The 6192-nt window shown below is 25.8% G+C and overlaps 1 long non-coding RNA gene across 1 annotated transcript; it reads right to left on the reverse strand.

The window, feature by feature from the left end:
- Window positions 1-3398: 3398 nt before the first annotated feature.
- On the reverse strand, window positions 3399-5263 carry LOC106687637 (uncharacterized). The gene is made up of 3 exons (XR_001344198.2): window positions 5093-5263; window positions 3743-3872; window positions 3399-3662 (listed from the first exon to the last, which is right to left on the reverse strand). It is a non-coding gene; the product is annotated as an uncharacterized lncRNA (long non-coding RNA).
- Window positions 5264-6192: the final 929 nt, after the last annotated feature.

Consider the following 6192-nt stretch of genomic DNA (forward strand, 5'->3'; position numbering starts at 1 on the left):
ATCCGAAACATAATGAGAGATAATATAATTTTTAAAGAATTTCTAAATTATAAATATATTTTTTATATAGTTAATAAAAGAGGCATATTTTTGGGAATTGCTAATTCTAGATTATAGTATTAGATTATCAGTGGTTTCTTCAAGAATATAGAGATTAAAAGGATAGTGATTGAATGGCGTTTCAGTTTTCGGATCATCCTCTTTTTTCAACAAATCTAACCTCGTCATCTAGTCTCCAGCTAATCTTAATAAACCTTGTTATTCAAAAAACTGGAGATTAATTTTGTTTACGATAAGAATTAATCTTTCATATAAAATATTAGGTGATCTAATCATGGCGTCATCTTCTCTGAATAAAACAATTGTTAAGAGTCATGTAATTAAAAAAATTAAACCTAATTAAGAGAGCATGTATATTTTTAAATATAAAATAAACCTATTTGTCATTCAATTATTATCTATGGTTGTTATTATTTTTTAGTTATTATTACTACTAATATATTTATATAATTAATTGCAATTAGTTAATTTCTTTTTAATACAAAATTTTACATAGCTTGTATTTACCGACAAAAAAAAAATCGTATCATCATAGTTTCGGATCACTCAATAGTTTACTCAAATTATACAAGATGCTTAAAACCTTGCTTATTTTTATAATAATCTCATAAAAGAAAACTGCGATGTGAAATTTTCATAAAATTACTTCTTCAGTAATAATAATAAAGTAATATTTAATATTGTTACAATAAGTAGCAAAAGTAAGACAGATGAAAAAATACTCAAGTAATAACCACTTTGACTTAAATGCTGGAAACGAAGATGAAACAAGAAATACTAAGAAAAATATCACTAAAAGGCAACCTGAATAGGGTTGAAATATTTTTTTTTTCTTATTTTATTTGTTTCGGAATTTTATTAATTTGAATTTTATATATATTTTTTTAAAAAATAAATCTCAAAAACACTGAATTTAAGCTCTGAATTATTTATTCCATAAAAAATAAAAAAAATTTTTACTGTAAATCTAGCTTTTTTCCTTAACTAATATTTTATTTTTAAATATTAAAACTTGTTTAATTTATTCACCATAATTAATTAGGACAAATATGATGAATATTTTATGTAATAATACTGCGTAACTCACAGTGAAGTTCATCCGAAATACCTGTTATAACGAAAGGTAATATTTGTTTTGGAGTTGGTAATATTATCCAATTAGACATCTTTATTTAGTTGCATATTTCATGCATCATTCCTTGCATTTATTGTGTTTTTTTTTTTGTTTTTTTTTGTAAAAAAAAATAATGAGGTATTAATCATAAGAACAAAAAATATCTAATTAGTTTCAACCTTCTTCATTAAAACTTATTGCAATGTTTTGGTCATCATCAATAATCTTAATTTTAGTATAATAGCCTCACATTGATTTATTAAAACTTGCAGGCTATTATACGCAACACATTTTAAGATTGATAATTTTATTTGCCACCATAAAATTTAACAATAATTCCAGACTTAATAATAATCAGGGACTACTTAGATCATTTTTGTTATTTTTAATAAAACTTACAGTCTCGAACACAATAATAAAATTACTCAATAATGAATAATATCAATAATAAAATTAATCAAGTAAACTTTTAGTTTATTTTACGTTGTCATTGCAATGCTAATTCTTTTCATAATACAAATAAAATTTGTTATATAACATATCTTAAATGTATTTTTCAGTTGGTACGGCAGATCTTCCTTAATTCTTTATTAAAACCAATATTAAAGCTATCTTATTTTTTTAAACATTACTTGTTAGCCAAAAATTAAACAATAATACTTTATGCCATATCTCCGCCGATTATAAAATAATCAAAACAAATATGTCTGTATATGATATGGGAACCTTTTTTGAGCAAGTTAATGAAGTAAATTCATTTTTTTTGTGAAATTCAAATGAAGAGTTTCACTAATTTCAAGGGAAAGAACTAAGTCGAGATCCAACTTAATTTACAAATATTTTATGATCTTCGTTTTACAAATGTTTTTTTAGGCTATCACCATAATGCAGTCCTCCGTTATGAAAAAAGAAAAGTCTTATTGTTATTATTGGTAATTAGACTAGTCGCTTAAGACTCTTTTAAGGTTGATTCATTACCAAGCGTGTAGGAAAAGTAATAATTGCACCATTTACAGACGTCAAAATAAAATAACATATTCCTTTTTGGGTCGATTCAAACCATTTCAGATCACCCAGAACATATTCTCAAATACTTTTGATTCTGATATTATTATTTTTTTTTTTTTTATAGTTATTTTATAATATGTCGTAGGCTTAATAAAAATATTTTGTAGCCGAGTGAGAACAAACAAATTTCTCAATGCATTAAACAGGTTGTGAGCATAGTTGTTCGACATAATGAAGGAAACATTCAACACGATAGAATGATAATTAATTGATATCTTAATATTTTAATCCATCTCAAGGATTCAAACAAAAAAAAAAAAAGGTTCAGCTATTTTCAAAGGTAAAAAGTTCAGAAGGGTCTAAGTGAAAAATGATTAGTATAATACAGTATATTCCTATATCTAATTAATTCAATTTATTAATAGAAAATAAATTTATCGCTTCCTTAGCGAAATTTATCCTAATAAAATTTAATATTTCCCCTATTCACATGTTTTCAGCCGCTATATTGAATCATATTATAAATCTTATGATATTTTATAAATATTATGTTTAACACAAACTATACGATATTAAGTAGTTTCAAATTGTAGTATTTTTAAATTTCATTTCTTTAGAGAAAATAATGTAAACTCATGTTCACGAGTATATGCAGTGAAACGTTTATTTTTTTTTTTAACCCAAAGAATAATTTTTACTAAATACTTCTAAATAGTCCAGGAACACCTTGTTTAAACGCACTCATTTTTAAACAAATAAATAATTTTTATTCCATTTTGGAAAGGATGAATTTAGTTTTGAATAGATTCGTCGGAAAACTGTATATTAATGGATAATCTGGTTGAAGTAATTATTTTGGACCATAATTCAAACATTTCTATTTTTAACTCACAATAAAATGTAGCAAAGAAGCTTGTTTTATATTTTTACTTGGCAGACTGCCGCAAATAACATCTGTCTAAAGATGTACCAAAATTTGTTTTTGTAAGGAAGAACTTTAGTCCAATGATGAACAGTTTTTCTAATAAAACACCATGAAGTTTCCTCTGAAGATAGCTTATGCATCAATTAGTTTGTCCAGCTTTAAATGATTTCATAGGATTTCAAAAGTAAGAGTATTTATAGACACGGGAAATGACAGAAGAAAATATTTTTTAAGTTTTATATTGTATTAATAAATTACAAATCACAATAGAAAATTAAATAAGTATATACATTTATATACATATATAAATAAATCACAATTTAAAAAAAATATTAAACTAATCAGTAACATAATTGCTTTCATACTTGCTTTCATAGTTCAATTAAACTAGTTAGCTATTTCCATTAATAAAAACTTTATGTTATAGAAAATATTTATAAGAACAACTATATACATAATAATTAATAAAATTATATATTTGCTGTGTCTACAGGATCAACACGAATTCTGCAACTAAGTAATTTCCGCTAATAGCAACTATACGTCGTAGATTTCCTGGAAAAAAAATATAATAAGTATCATCTTACAAATAAAATAATAAACCAAAAAAAAATATTAGATATTTCCGTTTTTACCTTCCTGTGAAATCGCAGCAACTCGCACCAGAATCACAACAGTGGTGATAATGTCGGGGGCAGCAAGAACTGTCACTGCATGCAACCATGGGACGACCATTAAGGACAATTATTTTGTTGGTTGGCAGATCTATAAAAATATATAATAACGTAATCAGCAGTGTAAAAGTATACTATACTTTCTAATAATATACTTACGATTAATTAATTAAATTAAAACCGCTACAACCCATGAAAGGTCAGGGGTTCAGTACTGTGTAAGCGAGTACTGTTACTAGACCAACGGTTGTACAAGGAGGTGATTTGGTCGGAATCACGCTCCAGCGCCAGATTTTTACCCAATTCCAATTTTCCCAATCGAACTTGGATCCTTGGAGTTAGTAGCTATAGGCCTTACCCCGCGGCTACCCGCACCCCTACCACGTTGATACTTGAAGTTAAGAAACCAGAAATAGACACACCCATAAACCTGTTTAGACCAAATAGCATCCCCTTTTACTAAAAAACGTAATAATATTATATGATTCATCAATGAATCAACATAAAGATAATTTACATCAGGTTTCCTCTTAAGCGGTAAAATATCTAATGCAAAATCGTAAAAAGGTTTTGGTTTTTATTTGAGTCCTACTTCAAAATAAAAAAAAAATACCTCCATTAAAAAAGGTATTACTGTTCAGTTAATGTTTTTGTTCTTGTTTTTTTTTTTTAATTTATGACTAAAAATTTATTATTTTTTTTTCAAAACAAAAAAACAATATCCGATTTTGATAATAAATAAAAAACTTTTACGTATATATATTTTTTTTAGGTTTTTTTATATATTTTTTTAACACGTTTATTTTACATCTGAAATTCCGTGACAGCTTTAAGTAAAAATTTTCCTGCAATAAACATGGAGTAAAGTGATATTGTTGTGATATTTTTTGAACGATTTATTTCTAATATTTTATTTATACATAATCTGTTACTTGTGTATCATATAGTTTAATTAAATGTTCTTGAAAACATAAATATATTTTTTTTTAATTTCTTTTATAATTACAAAAAAACTTAATATCTAAAATTAGAATGATATAGAACCTAGTAAACTATTCCATAATTTCAAAATTTTCGAGATAAACATTTTTCTTAACACAATCAGTCTTTTTGAAGTCAGTAGGTTTACTTTTAACAAATTTAATTGAGTTAAATAATTTTGAGAACCTTTAACTTCGACATTTAATTTTCATAAAGTAAGACTGAAATATTTAATTTATATCATTAGTTCATACAATTAAATTAATTAAGTTGTCCTGAAAAGAATAACTATGTATATATTTTTTAAATGCTTAATCATTAGAAAATTACCTTTAGGGAAGTTGTCCTGCTGCCCCATGGCGATCTGGAATTGTCTTGTAATCGGATCTTGGGATAGTTTACGAAGTAGGAGGTTGTCGCCAGATGCACAAGCTACGAAAGCTACGAAAGCTAGGCAGAAGAAAAAAAGTGCGAGTGATTTCATTTTTGTCTTACAATTTAAAGAATTGCCTTTCATCTCAAGCATATCGTATTTATACTTACAATTTATCGCTCCTTATCAGGTTTTCTTCACTGTAACAGAACGATTAGGAAACGAATCCAGGGATTATTTCTCGAAATTAACTGCCCCTTGTAATGCCACATAGTAATATCAACATCTGCTACAAAATTTCTATATATAAACACTACGTAATGTCAACATTATGAAAACTTGGATAGTGTTTACAATTGCAGCATTTATATTTTTAACTCGGTCAAAGATTAATACAAGATACACTGATCGCTACTGTAAATAAATCCAAGGTAAATATTATCTTAAGAAACAACAACTTCATCTGGAAGTTGATCATTTACTCTTTTATGAGTTTAATTTATACATTGATAAAAACAAAAATTCACTCTAATTGACTAACATATGCAATGTGTTATGTCTTTATATACATAATTAATTAAAAACATATAGACTTATCCATGAATAAATTCTGAATTTATATTTCTTTATCCCTCTGACCAACAATGTATTTCAAAAGTTTTATGTATGTGTGCATGTAAGTATATTAAACACATTTATTCTTCAAGACGTATTTATAAAACACTGAATATAGTGTGAGAAAAAATGCATAATTATTTTTCATTTAAAATAGACTATCTGGATTTTTTAAAACATTTTAATGCATATGATTATGATAAAGTGGCAGACTCAAAAGGAAGTAAAAACCTATATTAATTATTTATGTGTGAACTGTGTTATTCTATATATTTTTGAATTTTATATTTAAGGTTACGCCATATAGTTCATGTTAACAGTTATACTGATTGGTAAATTGGTTGTAGGAATAATTTATAGCTTAAATTTAAAGATCATATGATTTGAATTACTTTATTTAATTCTCTCTCTCTCTCTCTCTCTCTCTCTCTCTCTATATATA

Source organism: Halyomorpha halys, unplaced genomic scaffold (assembly GCF_000696795.3).
Source record: "Halyomorpha halys isolate HHAL.00 unplaced genomic scaffold, Hhal_1.1 Scaffold991.1, whole genome shotgun sequence".
Classification (NCBI taxonomy): Eukaryota; Metazoa; Arthropoda; class Insecta; order Hemiptera; family Pentatomidae; genus Halyomorpha; species Halyomorpha halys.